Below are 20833 nucleotides of genomic sequence, written 5' to 3' on the forward strand. Positions count from 1 at the left end.
TTATGCCACAAATGCTGTCGATTGAGCTTTACTTGTATTGAACCCAGAATATTCCTTTAAGACAGGTAGTTTTTGCTACTTTACCTTTAAGACTTCTATATGTAAATTTGAGTTGTGGTATAGATCACATTTTGTTCATCTGGACAGGCCATGTTAATGAACACTGAATAGGTTTTGATATATTAATTATGTGGGCAATTATACATTAATGTGCCTATGGTTGCAATGTCATAATCATGACGGATTTTGAATTAACCATTTTTGCAGCTTATTTTTCATAAAGGATGTTGGTGGATTGAGTAAGGAGCTTTGTGCCGTGAATGTTAGAGTATGTCTACATAGTACAAAATTCTTGCATGATATGTCTCCTGTAAAAAAGTATGTGGATGTTGTGACTTTGTCCTCTAGATGGCGCACTTCGCAAATGAGTCCTTAGCTTTTCAGAACAGACACCATGCTTGTTCCCAACATGTGGTGAGAGGGGATTGGGCCAATATATGCCTGATATATCATTTGTTATTCACTGAAATACATACTTCATTAGTCTTCTTGTGATATTACAGATGAGAATGTTTTGTAGAAATCATCATATTACTTTGATTAGGGTAGAAGTAGCTAAAAACAAACATCAGTTTAAATGTTGTTCCATACTGTTTAAACATACTGCTTTAACACTCATAAGTTACCATAGTGCTGATATGATTGTAAACCATAGAGAAATGAAAAAACAACCGTTCTTGACTGGTTCTCACTTGCACAAGAGTACACTTCTGTTCATATCACTCAAGCGTGCATCCATCAATAAAACGGCCCTGTTAGATGAATGCCATACAAGGCACAAAACCACACAACCGTTTTGATGAACCAACTCCCAGTTTCTGTCATGGGAGACCATTAAAAAAAAATGTCATTTCAATTACCCTTATTCTGTGCTATCCAGTGCTGAGGTCTTTCATTACAGACGCTGACTCGTGCACATGCACACACACATAAAAAAAATTTGGTCAAAAGAAGAGGAAGTCTTGAGGACTTTCAAAGCCCCATTGGCAGGGAAAGCCTCTTGTGCCCGGAGAATGGGAGCTAGATGAATAACACGCAAAGGGAAACAGCCGCCCAACACAAAATGGACTCGAGTAGCCCATTCTGTTGGCCGAGAGGGTCGACTTCTAGAGGGAGTGAGGGGTGTGTGGGGGAACCCAGGGGTCCTCGGGAGCCCGGGCCCTGCTCTTAATGAGAAATTCCTGGGGATTTGGAGGGGTGCAGAGGTCTTCATTTTCTCACTGCGCCCACAGGCTCCTAGAAATGGGAGGTGTGGGCTCCTTTTGAGTCTCTGGGGGGTGAAGGAGGGGTGCACTATTGAGATAAGGATAGAGGGGGGTGGAGGTATGTGGTGAGATTATGTATATGAGCTTGGGGTTCACATGCAGGCCGCCACCTCTCTGAGCTGGGGCGTAGGGATGTGGGGGCTTTTCGAGAAGGTGGAGGTGTCCCTCTGAGAGCTAATTCTCAGAGTGTCTAATTAAAAGAATAAGCATGAAAGATGAGAAACCTCATGTGCAGCTGTGCCACTAGGAGCTCTGCGAAGAGGCCTGGGGGCTTATTACATACTTGCCATACAGCGCTGAAGGAGGCATCCTGGCCCAAGCCCCGAATCAGCGGGGCCGGACATTGTGTGAGAAGAACTGTGGAGCTACTGCTCGGACCAAGTACAAACAAACCCCACTGGGCCACTGACGGCTGTTCAAGCCTGAGGATGAAGTGTACCTCTGGGATGCTGCCCCGAAGGACATCGTTTTGTGAGAAGGAGCCAAGCTGAGATCGGACACAATGCCCAACTTGGTGGATGCCACAAAAATTAGCTAAAGACTAGGGGCACTAACAATGCACATCTTTACAGAGATCACATCACAGAGTGTAGATTTTAGATTTAGTTTAGTGCTGTAGGTGGTAAAAAAAATGCAGGGCTAATGACTATTTTTGGGGTTCTTCTAAGATGCAACACCACTGAGACTCACGAAAGCCGTCTTTATTCCTCATGTCCAGTCTGGGCTGCTATTTCGATAATCACTCCCTAGTGTCTATAGTTTACCAAAACCACAAAATCAGAGAAAACGTCCAGTAAAACCAAAGATTAGACAGTCTCAGACTTGGTTCTCGTTTAGTTTGTATGCTAGGGTATATCTGAAACATTCACTTTCCACTTTTAAAGCTGTCATTGTGGAAGCATCTAATTCCAACCCGGTCCCGTAGAATCACATTACTTTACTTACATTTTGGCAAAAGGATTTTACATGTCTCGTTGTCGTGGCAGTTTCATGGTGCAGTGAACACTAAAGGGGCTAGAGCAACACTTTACTTTTATTAGGTTTCATACATATTACAAATAAAATGGCAGATAATCAGTTCATAAACACTTACTTTTTGCCCTGTTCCTCACAAAATGCTATCTTATGACCTCAAAACAGTTTTACTATTCGCGCATGACTTGTAAGGCGATATATTTTAAGTTTGGAATACATAACCAACTACATTTACAAGCTTGTTGGATTGAGAACAAATTGCACAATTGATAAAGCGTTGCACTTGCGATATAAAGGACTGCAGAGTGAGTCCCAAAGAGCACAATAGTTGACATATGAGCCGAAAGTGCCAAAGAAGCACCACAAAATGAAAATTTTCATTTCACATTTCCTTTTTATGATACTATTGGTTAGGTTTGGGAGGTAGGTTTTATTTATTTAAAACTTGATAAAAGAAAAAACAGAGAACATTTTACTCACTTTATTGCCACTTAGTGGACATTTCACTTCAGATCTGCCGCAATACGCATAAGGACCCATGTAATTTCATTTTGCAAAAATGTCAAAACAGTCTCGTTATTTTCATGATATCAGGCTCTATAAATTTAGAATCCCTCATTTAAGCAGATTGTATGTGTTCTGCCATTTTGGTTGTGAGAACATTTCACATCTGCATAAATCATAATAAATGTTCAAAGATACTGGCTACATAGTGACCCGACAATACTTAACATGGCTATATTCACAGCAAGCTCAACAATGAAAAGGATGAATAAGCCTGACAAGAAAGCTAACCAGGCCAATTCAATGGTGTGACTCAGTGGAAATGTCTGTTGATATCTCTAATCACTCTTATTTGGACATGCACTTTGCACTCTCTCTCAGATCTCTGCTGACCTAGTTCGTCCAAGCATGGCCCATCGCCAATGTCTGTTCTCCAGGCCAGAGCAAAGGGCAGACCTGTAGGGGCCACACAACGAAGGTGTCTCGGCAGCAGTCTGGATGAGTCTGTCTAACCTTTGTTTCACAGACAAAAGCCAGAGGTCTCACTTTGGCCTCTGCACAAAGACAACGAGCTACTGCAGTAGCATTCTCCTGGCAGAACTATAAACATCCTTTCCCTTTATGTCGGACGCTTGGCTCTGGTTGGGGAAGCTCTAAAATAAACAGCGCCAAGACATCTTCCTCTCCTAAATGTCGTATGTCCAATTAAATAGTTTATTAAGGTGGGGGAAAAAGTGTGCGCCTCCTCTTGGTTGTTTCCAGACAGGTTTAATGTGCATTTAAGGCCTGACAATGGGCCGCTCATTCATATGCAAAAGCTAGGTACTGTATATGGAGCAAGCCCGTTTTTGCGGCCAATGACTCAGACACCGATTGAAGGGCAGTGGGGCATGACGAGAGGCCCTCTCCATTTCTGCCCTTTGCAGCTCTCTCTCCTTCAAGAAAAAAAGAGAAGCTGGTCTCTACCCGGTGGGGTGGAGAGGGGGGAGAGGACAAAGAGCACAGCCATGAAATGGCGCTTGTAAAGGACTGGCACCAGCCCCCTCATTGAGATGTCAGTCTGAATTGTAGTTCTGTGGGATGAGGCCTGTCATATTTCTGTTGATGAGACAGCAGAGGGTTTAGGGCACCTCACTGGTGTTAGTGGACTGGAGCAGGTCAGGGTCTGATGCTGATGCTGCTAAGACCCTCTTCACACTGCTTACACTGCAAAAAAAAAAAAAAAAATATTCATGCAATTTTTTTCTTTTTTTTCTTTTTTTTTTTTTTTACTATTTTCATGATATTGTTGAGTATTTTGAAGAAGCAGAATGGAAATAAGATATTAAGTCTTGCTTTCTGGTGGAAAAATGCAGTTGATGCACTTTTCATGCTTAAAACAAGTTAAAAAAATATTTGCCAATGGGGTAAGAAAATTAAACTTGTTTTCCCTTTGAATCAAGTTTTTTCCTTACCCATTGGCAAATATTTTTTTTACTTGTAACAAGTATAAATGTTACTAAATTTTGTTACATTTCTTTGAAAACAAGACAAGTTATCTTATGTAATTTTGCTTCTTAATAATTGTATCTATTTTTACTAGGAAATAAGAGGAAAATACCCTTGTGATTATTTTTTTGCAGTGTAATCCAGACTAGTGCTGGATGGTTTATACTTTTCATTTGGGTTAATATATAATGTAGCAGCAAATTGAATGATCATGTTTCTTAATAAAAAAAAGTAGAGGTCACGTGATGCCATGCGAGGTTCGGACGTGTGAACGGTGAGCTCTGCGCACTTTGCTAGTTTTAGCACTTTTAATGATATAAACCGGTGAGATTCGATACACTCTGTTCCATAACTGTTCTAGGAGGACAATATGTCAAAGAAAGAAACCTCAGGCTCTGGAGACATTAACGTGCTCAAGCTGAAACCCCTGAGAAGGCTGCAGGCCCAGGACACGATTTGGAAGTGCGGGAAATTCTGCGAGAAATGTTGAACTTGTCAGCAATGCTGACGAAGGTCATTGCTGACTTGAAATATCTTGCTGTAATACGTCGATTGATCACTGCCATGGAGATGAAATTCACTGAGGTGGTCACAAGAGTGGGGGATGTCGAGATCGATTATCTGGAGTCATTGAAGAGGGAACTAGCTGCTAATCCACTAGCAACGAAGGTGGATTTGGATCGCATCTGGGAGAAATTGGAGAACATGGAGAACCTTAACCTGGCTGAATAACATCCGAATCGTCGGAATTCCTGAAGCCGAAGAGGGTCAGGATATGGTGAAATTCCTGGCTGGGCTTTTTCCGAATCTGCTTGACATAACAGGTCATAAGATGGAAACTGAGCAAGCTCAGAGTGATCCGGCTTGGCGATCCGCTGAGGGAGACAGGCCCCAATCAATTCTGGCCAAATTTCTGAGATCATCCAATAAAGATCTCGTTTTGCGCAAGGTGAGGAGTAAAGGAAGGCTTTTTTGAAAGAACCACAGCATTTTCTTTTTCCCAGATTTTGTGAATTCGACAAGAGATAAATGAATGCAAGAAATTTCTTACATCAACGGAAGGTTGCTTTGGCACTGATGTTCCCGGCCAAATTGAGAATAGATGCTAAGGATGGCCACGAAACATTTACATGTCCACAGCAAGCAATGTCCTTCATAAAGTCAATGGAGTAAGTTATTTTGTGGTACTCACGTTGTAGACGAATGGACCGACTCACTGAACGTTCACTTGACTGTTCGAGGAACTGAGCACCTTTTTTGTTTCTTTTTGTGCTGGTTCCGCCTAGTGGCTGGAGTTTGTTTTGTGGAGTAACACTCATTCGGGACTGTTGAGTGGGTGAATCTGCACATTCTTTGAACTTAAGCCTCCTATTGGCTGGAGTTTGTTTTTTGGAGTATTTCTTGCAAGACATTGGAGTGATTAGGTCATTTGTTGCACTTATGTAGCAGCCGAATGGGCCGGCTCACTGAACATTCGTTTGACTGTCCAAGGAAACTGAGCGCCCCCCTTTTTTTGTGCTGGTTCCACCTAGCAGCTGGAGTTTGTTTTGTGGAATAACACACCTTCGGGACAGTTATGTGGATGAATCTAAACATTCTTTGTGTTTATTCCGCCTATTGGCTGGAGTTTGTTTTATAGATTATCTGTTGTTGTGACTCTGTCTCACAAAATTTTTATAGAAACACCGGACTTTCGCAATCCGATGGTAAAGTTGTCACGGGGGCTCTCGTAGGTGTGCATGGACTGTTTGAGTTTAGAGGGATGGATGCCAGTTGGCGCTGTTAATGCGCACATTTTCTTTTTTCTGTTTGTTTGGTTCTGGGGGAAGTTCGGGGTTTGATTGTTGCACTAATGTTGGAATGTGGTCTTTATAATTTTGTTTTTGACACACAATCTATTTTTTCTCATATGTCAAAATGTCGAATGTTAATATGAGTGGATTGTCTCTCTAAATGTGGAATGTGAATAGGTTGGGGCACCCCATAAAAAGAAGGAAGGTTATTTCTCTTCTTAAGCGTAAGAAATATGATATAGTGTTTCTTCAGGAAACGCATTTTCCCCGCAGGAATCTGAAAAATTTGGGAAGATATGGGGTGGACATGTTTTCTTTAGTGCTGGCTCAAGTAAGAGCAGGGGAGTCATTACACTGATAAGTAAGCATCTACAATTCAAACAGATTAAAGATAAATAGGAAGAGTCATTATTGTTTTTAGCAGAAATTCAGTGGCAAAGTCTTATTTTGGCTGATATTTACGCATCTAAAATTGATGTTCAGGGATTTTTTATAGATCTGGAAGGGATGTTGCAAGCCGCTGGCACCCCTCATGATATAATATTGGGAGGAGACTTTAATCTTTTGATGGACTCAGTTCTTGATCATAGTGAAGCAAAAGAGTGCAAGCCCCCTAGAGCATCATTGACGCTTCACAGGATGTGTAAAATCTCGGTCTTACAAATATTTGGAGACTTTTGAACCCATCTGGTAGGGACTATACATTTTTTTTTTTCATCAGTCCATAAGATTTATTGTAGAATAGATTTTTTGTTTTTTATATCTAAGTCCCTAATTTCATCTGTTGTTTTTTGCTCAATTGGAAACATTTTAGTGTCAGATCATGCCCTGGTGAATTTAGAGGTGCTGCCACATATGGAGAAAAGGAAATCATATAGTTGGTGCTTTAATGTATCCCTTTTGCAAAATCCGTGAATTCCAACATACAGATTAAAGATCAATAGGAAGAGTCATTATTGTTTTTAGCAGAAATTCAGTGGCAAAGTCTTATTTTGGCTGATATTCACGCACCTAAAATTGATGTTCAGGGATTTTTGTTTGAACAAAACAAACAGAAAAAAGAAAAATGTGCGCATTAACCCCGCGCACGAAAGCTCCAACCGGCGACAATCCCTTTAAACTCAAAAGGTCCATGAACGCCCACGAGCCCCCACGACAACTTTGCCATCGGATTGCTCAGTTTTGCCTCTGTTCGGCGGAGCCAACTCAAAAAAAAAAAAAGAAACCAAAATGACGCCCAGCTTCCACAAAAGCCAGAGTAAGTACAGTGAGTCGACCCACTCACATGAGAAACACCCAATGGTTTACTCACCCATTGATTCTATAAAAGACATTGCCTGATTGGGACATGTAAATACTTTGCGACCGTCCTTCGTTTCTATTCTCACATTGGCCAGAAAACATCAGAGCAAAAGTGATCTTTCGCTGATGTAAGAGTTTATTACATTCCTTGAACCGATCGCTTTTCTCTCTTGTCGAACTCGCAAATTCCAGGAACAAGAAAATATTATGATTCTTCCAAGAATGCTTCCCTTTGCTCCTCCCCTGACGCAACACAAGATCTTTATCGGATGATTCAGAAATTTGGCCAGGATTGATCAGGGCCTTTCTCCCTCAGCAAATCTGTGAGCTGGGACTCTGTGAGCTCACTCGATTTCCAGTTTATAGCCTGTTATGTCGAGCAGACTCGGGAAAAGCTCGTCTAGGAATTTCACCATATCTCTGTCCTCCTCATGCTCAGGAATTCCAACAATTCGAACGTTATTCCTGCGGCTTCTATTCTCAAGATCTTCAAGCTTTTCAAGGAGATGTTCCAAATCAACTTTGGTTGCAGGCGGATTAGTGGTTAATTCCCTCTCCGAAGACTTCAGACAATCGATTCGTCTCTCAACATCAGTCACTCTTGTAACTAACTCAGATAATTTTATTTCCATCGCTGTAATCGATCGACGTATTACAGCGAGATCCTCCAAATCAGCAAGAACCTTCGTCAGCATCACCGAAATGTTGGACAACTGATGCTGGATCTCCTCTCCCGACGCGCCATCCAAATCCAGTCCCCGGTCTGTAGGCCTGTCGGGGCTTTCATCCTGAACACGTAAGTGTCTTTTAATGTCTCCAGAGCCCGAGGATTTTGACTTCTTTGCCATGTTTTGACTCAAAGAGCAAATGTGTAACTGGGTGTATCAAATTTCATCAGATTATAACATGAAAATAATAAAAAATTTAGCAAAGTGCACAGAGCTTGTCGCTCACACGTCTGCTTCTTGCATGGCGTCACGTGACCCTTGTCATGGGATTATCTTTTTAAGATTTTGGAAATTTATGGGTTTGGGAATACTTTTATTGGTTGGATTAAGTTACTTTATAGACACCCAGTAGCAGCGGTACAAACGAATGTATTAATTATAGATTATTTTACTCTGGATAGGGGCACCTGGCAGGGTTGCTCTCTTTCCCCATTATTGTTTTGTCTTGCCCTGGAACCATTAGCAGCTGCAATAAGAAAGGAGGATAGTTTTCCAGGGGTTGTGGCGGTAGGTGTGGTGCATACGCTTTTGCTTTACGCAGATGATATTTTATTATTCGTCTCTGACCCTACTAGATCGATGCCTTGCCTTCACAGAATTATTAATTCCTCTCTAAATTCTCAGGATACAGAATTAATTGGTCTAAATCCGAAGCATTGGCTCTAACAGCATACTGCCCGGTAACAGCTTTTCAGCCGGGTGCCTTCCAGTGGCCCAAACAGGACATTAAGTATTTGGGTATTTTATTCCCAGTAAATTTGTGTGATTTGTTTAGAGTTCATTTTTACCCTTTAAATTTTTTTTTTTTTTTTTTTTTTTTAGCAATGTAGGCAGGTGGGCTTCATTACATTTATCTATGATTGGGAAGGTTAATGTTATTAAAATGAATTGTATTCTGAAATTCAACTTCCTGCAACAGTCTCTCCCTATAGATGTCCCCCTTTCTTATTTCAAGCAGTTTGATAGCATAGTGAAGTCCTTCATTTGGAATGGTAAATGTCCCAGATTACATTTCAGTAAATTGCATAGCTGATTGACAAAGGTGAGCTAGGCCTACCCAATATTTTGTTTTATTATTATGCATTCGGTCTCAGACATTTGGCTCATTGGTCATTCCACCTGAGAGAGCCCCTCCCTGGTTTTGTATTGAACAGGAAGTTCTTGCCCCAATTTCGCCAATTGCAAAGCCTTTCTATTAAACTAACCGGAGAAGTTAAGTTACACCCGTTATCTCGCATTTGTACTGGACAAAAGTGTCCAGAGTGTTTAATTTGGACATTTATTTAAATGTTGCCTCGAACATATGGCTGAACCCAAAATTATGTATTAATAAGTCCTGTTTCCGCTGGTCAGAGTGGATTGTGAGGGAGGTTAATACACTTGGTGACCTATATGAGAGTGGAGTGTTGAGATCTTTTGAAAATTTGGTTCAACATTTTGGGATTCCCAGATCTCAATTTTTTGGGTATTTACAGCTGCGCCACCTGCTCTGTACTATTTTTGGGAATAGCATACACCCCCTAAAGCAGCAGATACTCTGGGAATGGTGATTACTGCTTTTGGAAAAGGTCATGAGGCATCAGTGTATTACTCCCTGCTAATTCAGATGGAGCTTTAACTTCTATCAAGAGATTATGGGAGAAAGATTTAAACTTGGTATTGGAGGAGGGAGTGTGGGCTAGGATTAAAAAAAACGTCAAGTCTGCATCTAAAGATGCAAGAGTGCGCCTTATGCAATTCAAGATATTACATCGATTCTATTGGACCCCCTCTAGATTGTATAGGTTTGGTCATAAAGACACACCTGCTGGCGATGCCAATCAGAAGATGGAGACACAACCCATGTTTTTTGGTGGTGTGTTAAGATCCAAGAATTTTGGTTCAAGGTTCAGAATTTTGTGACGTATTGGGCACTCGGATTTCGTTTTTCCCCTGACACTATGTTTTGGGTGATGGGGCGGTCATCGATGTGGGGAATAAACACATAAAAAATTAGGTTCTGGAGGGGATGGAGGTCGGCTGGAGCGCCCCCATTTCAGGAGTGGTGCACAGAGACTGGTAGGGTGGCGGCTTTTGAGGAAGTGTCATTTAGAAGACTGGGTAACTTGGATTTGTTTGTTGGGAAATGGGGCAATTATTTGGAGTTTTTGGAGGGCTTTCGGGGAGGGGCAGTGGAGAGAGAGGTATAGGTATAAATGTGTGCGAATATACAGGTGCATCTCAATAAATTAGAATGTCGTGGAAAAGTTCATTTATTTCAGTAATTCAACTCAAATTGTGAAACTCGTGTATTAAATAAATTCAGTGCACACAGACTGAAGTAGTTTAAGTCTTTGGTTCTTTTAATTGTGATGATTTTGGCTCACATTTAACAAAAACCCACCAATTCACTATCTCAAAAAATTAGAATACATCATAAGACCAATAAAAAAAACATTTTTAGTGAATTGTTGGCCTTCTGGAAAGTATGTTCATTTACTGTATATGTACTCAATACTTGGTAGGGGCTCCTTTTGCTTGAATTACTGCCTCAATTCGGCGTGGCATGGAGGTGATCAGTTTGTGGCACTGCTGAGGTGGTATGGAAGCCCAGGTTTCTTTAACAGTGGCCTTCAGCTCATCTGCATTTTTTGGTCTCTTGTTTCTCATTTTCCTCTTGACAATACCCCATAGATTCTCTATGGGGTTCAGGTCTGGTGAGTTTGCTGGCCAGTCAAGCACACCAACACCATGGTCATTTAACCAACTTTTGGTGCTTTTGGCAGTGTGGGCAAGTGCCAAATCCTGCTGGAAAATGAAATCAGCATCTTTAAAAAGCTGGTCAGCAGAAGGAAGCATGAAGTGCTCCAAAATTTCTTGGTAAACGGGTGCAGTGACTTTGGTTTTCAAAAAACACAATGGACCAACATCAGCAGATGACATTGCACCCCAAATCATCACAGACTGTGGAAACTTAACACTGGACTTCAAGCAACTTGGGCTATGAGCTTCTCCACCCTTCCTCCAGACTCTAGGACCTTGGTTTCCAAATGAAATACAAAACCTGCTCTCATCTGAAAAGAGGACTTTGGACCACTGGGCAACAGTCCAGTTCTTCTCCTTAGCCCAGGTAAGACGCCTCTGACGTTGTCTGTGGTTCAGGAGTGGCTTAACAAGAGGAATACGACAACTGTAGCCAAATTCCTTGACACGTCTGTGTGTGGTGGCTCTTGATGCCTTGACCCCAGCCTCAGTCCATTCCTTGTGAAGTTAACCCAAATTCTTGAATCGATTTTGCTTGACAATCCTCATAAGGCTGCGGTTCTCTCGGTTGGTTGTGCATCTTTTTCTTCCACACTTTTTCCTTCCACTCAACTTTCTGTTAACATGCTTGGATACAGCACTCTGTGAACAGCCAGCTTCTTTGGCAATGAATGTTTGTGGCTTACCCTCCTTGTGAAGGGTGTCAGTGATTGTCTTCTGGACAACTGTCAGATCAGCAGTCTTCCCCATGATTGTGTAGCCTAGTGAACCAAACTGAGAGACCATTTTGAAGGCTCAGGAAACTTTTGCAGGTGTTTTGAGTTGATTAGCTGATTGGCATGTCACCATATTCTAATTTTTTGAGATAGTGAATTGGTGGGTTTTTGTTAAATGTGAGCCACAATCATCACAATTAAAAGAACCAAAGACTTAAACTACTTCAGTCTGTGTGCATTGAATTTATTTAATACACGAGTTTCACAATTTGAGTTGAATTACTGAAATAAATGAACTTTTCCACGACATTCTAATTTATTGACATGCACCTGTATATATATATATATATATATATATATATATATATATATATATATATATATATATCTATATATATATATATATATATATATATAATGTTGATTCTATGTATGTATGTTTTGCTTTGCTTTATGTACTATATGAATCAATAAAAAATGTTAATCACAAAAAAAATTAAATATAAAAGTATTGTAAAATGTGAAATGAAATACATAGCACTCATAATTGCTGTTCAAAACAATAACAAACAAAACCTAGATATATGTTTAATAGGGAGGGGCATTATTTGAAATTTTGAATTTAACATCCACTTTCAACCTTTGATATGTTTTTTTTTATTTATTTATGAAAAAAATAAAAATAAAATAAAAAATAAATAGCACTATGCATAAACAACATCAAGACTAAAAAAAAACCTTTTGCATGTACACAAAACATTCCAAGTTTTCTGAAGCAATACAATTACTTTAAATAATGACAGATTTTTTTTGAGTAAATTATTACTTTTACAAAAAAAGTCTTGCATCCACAGTGCCAACCAATGCATTGTAATGGCAAGATTTATATATATATATATATATTTTTTTTATTGAAAATTGATAGAGCAAAATAATTTTTGTTAAAAGAAATAATAACAGAAGTTTGTCTCAATTAAAATTCACTTTTTAAAAAAAAGGTGGTGAGGGAGCCTTTTATCCCACACTTGGGGTTAAAAGCTCCCTCACTTGGGGTAAAAGGCCCCTAGGGGATAGTTATAGTTATAGGGCACAATTTGTCAACTAATTCAAATAATTCTGAGACAGCAAGATGCTTTTTTGAGTAAAATTAATCTCAAGTGTTCTATAAACAAACTAATCTCTATTATAATTGGATGAGTCAATGTGAGCCCACTTTGTATATTTTTCATTACAAATCTATTTGCCCCACTTAAAAAAAACAAACAATGTGTTTAATAGGGGCCTTTAGCCCCTGAAACAGGGGGATTTTTACCCCAAATACTATCCTTTCACTTATTGGACATTATTGAAAAATGTTCATTTAATGACCTTAAACAAAACTGAAAATTATAAATAAGTTCATTTCAAGGATTTTCATTAGCTCATAAATTTGCAACATTTTAAAAAATATAAAAAATTTGATCAAATTGCCTCAAAATAAACATATAAACAATACATGCAAAGATCTCATGGATCAGGACAATTTTCCAGTGTATAGTGACACACAGGTGTTTAGGGAATTGCTGTGTTAGTTTTTGTTGCTATTTAGTGTTCTGGGAGAAAATAAAATCAATGGAGCCTTTGACCCCGTGGAGCCTTTAACCCTGATGTACTCTACTGTATATAGTGGCACAAAAAGTGTTTGAACAATGTCTTAAATTTATAGTAGACATGCGCCACATGTGACTTTCAGATGTGAAAGTGAAATGTCCTGGTTACTTGCGTAACCTCCGTTCCCTGATGGAGGAAATGAGACGTTGTGTCGATGTAGTGACACTAGGGGTCACTCTTGGGAGCCCGAGACACCTCTGGTCTTTGATAAAAGGCCAATAAAAATTGGTGAGTGGTATTTGCATGCCACTCCCCCGGACATACGGGTATAAAAGTAGCTGGTATGCAACCACTCATTCAGGTTTATGCTGAGGAGCCGAGACAAGGTCCGGCCATTTCAGCGGGTAGTTCAGCGTTGTGGCAGGAGTGACACAACGTCTTGTTCCCTCCATCAGGGAACGGAGGTTACGCAAGTAACCAGGACGTTCCCTATCTGTCACTCACTTGACGTTGTTTCGATGTAGTGACACTAGGGGTCCCTATACGAAATGCCACAACTGGCTGAACTGTGTTACGTGAACTGGCAGTGTGTGACGGGCAGACCACTGTGTGCCTTGTAGCCAGCACACCAGGCCGACATGTAACCTCCCCCAACATAGTTATGAGTGTCGAACGGCCCTTTGGGGACAAGTTGACTACCCAAAAGATAGAGACAGGCTAACCCAGTCGTGGCCTCTTTTCCCCTTCTTTTTTTCCACTCCCTAAAAAAGAAGGGGGATTATCCGACTGGGCCACCGGGTCTAGTCGGGGGGGTGTCCCTCCCAAGGGGAGGACACCGCGGAGACCACACCTCGCCCAAAGAGAGGGGGGGATATTTAAGTGGAAAAAATACGTCACATGGTCTTGCCGACCATGTGGAAAGTCTCATGGTAGATCCTACCCAACGGGGGAGGAGTTACTACAACATGGAGACTATGGCAGAGGGGGCTCTGCCGAAGGAAGACGCAGTTTGCCAACAAGGAAACAAATTAGCGGAAGATATATATCGCATGGGGTTACCTTACAGGGAACCACCACATGCGGAGCACCTACCCCAGAACAGGGCTCTTAGTTAGCATGTGTACTGGGTCGGCAGCGAGTCTCTCTGAAAACTCGACTGCCACAGGGCTCGAAGGAAGTCAACCAGGGAACATAGTTTGTGAACACTACTGGGAATTAATGGCACATGTCTTCAGCTCAGAGGAGATGAAATGCGCTATGTGCAAGCGATACACCCGGCCGGCTATCACGGGCTTATCCGCTTGTATTGCGTGCCACTACCTGGGACGAAACCAGTTCCACCCGGAAGTTGTGGAACCTTGCAAAGGTGTTGGGTGTTGCCCAGCTTGCTGCTCTGCAAATGTCTGTTAGAGAGGCACCCCTGGCCAGGGCCCAGGAGGCCGCTATACCCCTGGTAGAATGGGCTCGTAGCCCTACCGGGGGCGGCACGTCCTTGGCGTGATATGCCATAGCTATGGCATCAATGAGCCAGTGGGCGATCCTCTGCTTGGAGACAGCGCTTCCTTTCCGCTGTGCACCAAAGCAGACAAAGAGCTGCTCAGAGATACTAAAGCTCTGCGTGTGATCCAAATAGATGTATAAAGCGTGCACCGGACACAGCAACGACAGGGCTGGGTCTGCCTCCTCCTAGGGCAGCACTCGCAGGTTCACCACCTGGTCCCTAAAAGGGGTTGTGGGAACCTTGGGCACATAGCCCGGTCAGGGTCTCAGGATCACGTGAGAGTAACCCAGACTGAACTCCAGGCACATTTCGCTGACAGAGAATGCTTGCAGATCTCCAACTCTCTTGATGGAAGTGAGCATGGTCAGGAGGGCATTCTTCAAAGAGAGTGCCTTAAACTCAGCTGACTGCAAAGGCTCAAAGGGGGCTCTCTGTAGACCCTGAAGAACTACAGAGAGGTCCCATGAGGGAACGAGGCACGGTCTGGAGGGATTCAGCCTCCTGGTGCCTCTCAGGAACCTGATGATCAGGTCTTGCTTCCCTAAGGACTTACCGTCCACTGTGTCGTGGTGTGCTGCTATAGCAGCAATGCACACCTTCAAGGTGGAAGGGGACAGCCACCCTTCCAACCTCTCCTGCAGGAAGGAAAGCACTGATCTGACTGCGCATCTCTGGGGGTCTTCCCATTGGGAAGAACACCACTTAGCGAACAGACGCCACTTAAAGGCATACAGGCGCCTTGTAGAGGGGGCCCTAGCTTAGGTCTTCCATGTCCCATCCAGGGGCCAGACATGGAAATTCCAGAGGTCTTGTCGTGGGTGCCAGATGGTGCCCTGTCCCTGAGAAAGAAGGTCCTTCCTCAGGGAAATTCACCAGTGGGGGCTGTCGTGAGGAGCGTGAGGTCCGAGAACCACGTCTGGGTGGGCCAGTAGGGTGCTACCAGGATGACCTGCTCCTCGTCCTCCTGACCTTGCACAGAGTCTATGCAAGTAGGCTCACTGGGGGAAACGCATATTTGCGCAGGTCAGGGGGCCAGCTGTGTGCCAGTGCGTCTATGCCAAGGGGTGCCTCGGTCAGGGCATACCAGAGCGGGCAGTGAGAGGATTCTTGGGAGGCGAACAGGTCCACCTGTGCCTATCCGAATCGACTCCAAATCAGCTGGACCACCTGAGGGTGGAGTCTCCACTCTCCCTGAGGGTAACCTGCTGTGACAGCGGGTCCGCTATAGTGTTGAGGTCGCCGGGGATGTGAGTGGCTCGCAGCGACTTGAAGTGCTGCCGACTCCAGAGGAGGAGACGGCAGGCGAGTTGTGACATACAACGAGAGCGCAGACCACCTTGGCGGTTGACATATGCTACCGTTGCCATGTTGTCTGTCCGAACTAACACGTGCTTGCCCTGGATCAATGGCCGAAACCTCCGCAGGGCGAGCAGAATTGTCAACATCTCGAGGCAGTTGATGTGCCAATGCAGTCGCGGGCCCGTCCACAAGCCGGCGGCTGCGTGCCCGTTGCAAACAGCACCCCAGCCCATTCTGGAGGTGTCTGTCATGACCACGATGCACCTGGAGACCTGCTCTAGGGGAACACCTGCCCATAGAAACGAGAGGTCTGTCGAAGGGCTGAAAATACGGTGACAGACATGCGTGATGACCACGCGATGTGTCCCGCGGCGCCATACCCATCTCGGGACTCAAGTCTGAAGCCAGTGCTGAAGCGGTCTCATATGCATCTACCCGAGTGGAGTGGCCACCACTGAGGATGCCATATGCCCCAGGAGCCTCTGAAAGAGTTTCAGTGGAACCGCTGTTTTCTGTTTGAACACCTTCAAACAGGCCAGCACCAACTGGGCACGCTCGTTCATGAGGCGCGCTGTCAAAGAGACTGAGTCCAACTCCAAACCGAGGAAAGAGATGCTCTGAACCGGGAGGAGCTTGCTCTTTTCCAAGTTGACCCGAAGCCCTAGTCGGCTGAGGTGTGAGAGCACCAAGTCCCTGTGTGCACACAACATGTCCCGAGGGTGAGCTAGAATTAGCCAATTGTCGAGATAGTTGAGAATACGAATGCCCACTTCCCTTAACGGGGCAAGGGCTGCCTCTGCGACTTTCGTGAAGATGTGAGGAGACAAGGACAGGCCGAAAGGGAGAACCTTGTTCTGATATGCCTGACCCTCGAATGCAAACTGCAGGAAGGGTCTGTGTCGAGGTAGAATCGAGACGTGGAAGTATGTGTCCTTTATCCACCGGGGGATTGCCGAATAGCCCTTGGCTGCCCCACCATCGAGGGTAGTGAGGGCAGGGAAGCTGAAAAGATCAGGACCGGGCAGTAAAAAGTGCCTCCCACGACCTTGTCAGCTCTTCATACACTTCCGGGAAGAAAGGAACAGGGGCGGGGCGTGGCTTTGAGCGGCGCCGCGAGCCCAGGAACCAATCATGGAGCCGCGAGGGTTCAGGGAAGAGCGGAGGGTTCCACTCTAGCCCAATGCTCGCGGCTGCCCAGGAAAGCATGTCGTCATCTCCGCGTAAGCCTGTGACCGGGCGACCGCACCCGAAGGGAGGAGCCCAGCTGAGGCTTCCGCGTCCGACTGGACGAGCCCGCTCTCCGATGCTGCGCTCGAGAGCTCATCACTTTTGCAGACTCCGAATAAGAGGTCGAACTCGCCGTGAGACGAGCCGGCGGACTCATCCGGAAGCCCGATCGGGGCAGATGAGCGTGCTGGGGAATGGGATGTCCGTGGGGGGATACCTGGTGAAGGCGGTCCCATTGGGGTCCCCAAATTGCCCCCAGTGCTAGTTCTGTTTCTTACTCACACCTATCATATCGCTTCTGAAGATAAGGATTTAACCACTACAGTCTTATGGATTACTTCTATGTTTCCTTTATGTGATTTTTGGAGCTTCGTCTGATCACCATTCACTGGATCTGCATCTGCAAACAAATGATGCTAGAGCTGTTTTAAAACTAACCTACTTTTTTTTTTTTTTTTTTTTTTTTTGCCATTTTTGCAATTACCTTTGACCAGTTGATGTCAAGGTCACTTTTGAAGATATATGAAGTCAGTTCCCCTCAAGTTGACACAGGTGTCTAGCAGAATAACCACAGGTATAGTTCATTACATTTACTATCAACATGTCCCACTAATTTTGACAACTAGAAAGCCCATTCTGTCTTAAGTTTGAACAATATATCTATTGTTTTATAGTTTCAAACCTACCAGATATCATGAAAAGTGTGTTTGTGCAGTCAAAACCTGTCAAAAATAAATGCCACTTGGTTTGATAATTTGTTATGTGATTGAAAATCTTAAGTTTAGGGCAACTATGTCTCCTTATCATTGACATTTTTGCACATATTGGTCTCTAAAACAATCATAAAAAAATTGCCTGTTAATGTTTATCTTGGAGCACAAGGTTTGAAGCTCAAGGTGAAAATTAGAAAATTAGGGTTTAGATATAATATTTTTTTAGACTCATACTATATGGGTTCTTAATTAATGTAATTCATTTCTGCTTGTTGGTTTTCCATTTCACTGATGTAGGTAGTATTGAAAGCCAAACAGGACAAATGATTAATATGTGAGCTCTTTTTATTACAGCCAGTTCCTTGGAATCACTAGAGTGTGACATGGCCAATGGGTGTGTGTGTGTGTGTGTGTGTGTGTGTGTGTGTGTATTCGGAGTTTGTGTGTTTGTGAGAGACAGAGATGTCAGTACCACTTGCTTCAGAATTCAACCTGATGGACAAAGAGACAAAGAGGTTGTGTGTGCATGATTGAGACAGAGAGACAATATAGATGTTTCTCAGGGCTATAAAAGTGGAAGCCGGCCGACAGGAGGTGGCAAGAATGTTAGACAGAAACAAAAGGAAAAGGGGCCTTGGAAACCTCAGATGGCAGAAACAAAGCAAGATTTTATTACACTGGCTTTATGTATGTCTTTTTTTTGTTTAATTGAAAACAGTCTTTTGCATGCAAATATGAGCAGATCGAGGAGGAAAAAATAAAATGACAGATGAAGGATAAAACTCATCTTGAATGAAACATGAAGACAAAAGGTGAAAAATGTAATCATGATGAAATCAACAGATCTGTTATTGATGTCAAGTTAGGTGTCAAATATATCTAATGTCAAATATTATATAGAGTTAGTGTGTTGTATTTGCTGCTCTATCACTAAATGCAGTCTAGTAATATTTTTAATGCAACTGATGAATGATTTTACCTGCTGTGTATCTTATCAAACTCTACAGTATTTTTGAATTCATCTGTCATTTGAATGTAATATGGCTAATATTAATACAATATGTATTAGCCTATTGTTTGTTCCATGTATTAGGCTGGTAAATAACACTTCTGCTGTAGTTTATGCATTTAAAATGGTCAGTTTTCCAATTCACCTTGTATCATGTTAACAATTTTACATATTGTTGGGCATATGCAGTTCGTGGTAATTTTAATATGTTTCAATATTTGATTAATGGGCATTTTTGTTTACTTTTGTACGCCTAAAAATTCTGGTACTCTGTTGTGTCGCCACTTGATGTTCAATGTATCTGGGTCCCAAAACAAAACCAGTTGAGAACTACTGCTCTAATTCATAAGTGTAAGTGCATTAAATTGTAATGCTCTGGGATTTTCAATTCACCTCTGGAGAAGCAAAGACAGTTTAGTGAGAATTAAACCCTTTGTTTTTGACATTTGAGTCAGCGAAAATTAACATGGCTGACCATTGCCCTTTGATCTTGGCCACAGCTTGGGGGTAGATTTTCCTCTCCTGTTCCTGTTTACCCTCCAGCACCAATATTAATTTAGCTGTAACACCTTTTCACAAGCCTCATCTTAAGAAGAGTTTTCAGGAACACTTTACAATATTGAGTAAACAGTAATTACATTATGGTAAATTACCTAAATAATCATGTACTGATATTGATAGTGAACTAATACTTACTCGTGTCCAGTTGTAACTAACATTAGCACTTAAAGGGATAGTTAATCCAAAACTGAAAATTGTGTTCCAAACCCATTTTAATTTCTTTCTTTTCTTTCCTTTCCTTTTTTTATTTTATATTTTGTATTATTATTATTTTTTTATTGGAACACAAAAAATTATCGTAAGCAGCCCCTTAGAGAACAGGGTGGGAATTTTTTTTCTGAAATACTTTTGCATACCCTCGCAATAGTTTATATTCCCTCGCAATAAGTTTTGCATACCCTCACAATAGTGCGCTTTCCCTTGCAATAACTTTTGCATTCCCAGCAATAAATTTTGCGTTCCCTCACAATAGATTGCGTTCCCTCGCAAGAACTTTTACATTCCCTCGCAATAAGTTTTGCATTACCTCGCAATAGTTTGCGATGTCTTGCAGTAATTTCTGCATTCCCTTACAATAGTTTGCATTCCCTCACAATGGTTTACAACCTCTCGCAATACATTTTACGTTCCCTCGCAATAGTTTGTGTTCCCTAGCAATATTTTGCTTTCCCTCACAATAAGTTTTGCGTTGTCTCACAATAGTTTGCGTTCCCTCGCAATAGTTTGTGTTCCCTTGATAGTTTGCTTTCCATCACAATAAGTTTTGCGTTCCTTCGGAATAGTTTGCATTACCTATTAATTAGTTTTGCGTTCCCTTGCAATAAGTTTTGCGTTCCCTTGCAATAGTTTGTGTTCCCTTGCAATAGTTTTCTTTCCCTCACAATAAGTTTTGAGTAACCTAGCAATAAGTTCCTTATCTGTCACTCACTCAACGTTGTGTCGATGTAGTGACACTAGGGGTCACTCTTGGGAGCCCGAGACACCTCTGGTCTTTGATAAAAGGCCAATGAAAATTGGCGAGTGGTATTTGCATGCCACTTCCCCGGACATACGGGTATAAAAGGAGCTGGTATGCAACCACTCATTCAGGTTTTCTCTTCTGAGCCGAACAATCATGCTCACTGAGCTGAATTCTCACGAGTATTCATTCACCTCCGCTGGATCTGATGGTGCATTTCAGCAGCTTCTCCCTCCTCTGCACTGGTGCACTGCAGAGAACGCCCCTGGGCGCTTCAGCAGAAAAAAGAGAGTATATTTTCCTATAAAAGAAAAAATAAAGAAAAAAAAAGAAATAAAAGGAAAAAATAAGAAAGAGTATATTTCTCTAAAAGAGCGGCACACACGGAACGTCTTTTTAAAG

This window comes from Myxocyprinus asiaticus, chromosome 40 (genome assembly GCF_019703515.2).
Source record: "Myxocyprinus asiaticus isolate MX2 ecotype Aquarium Trade chromosome 40, UBuf_Myxa_2, whole genome shotgun sequence".
Taxonomy (NCBI): domain Eukaryota; kingdom Metazoa; phylum Chordata; class Actinopteri; order Cypriniformes; family Catostomidae; genus Myxocyprinus; species Myxocyprinus asiaticus.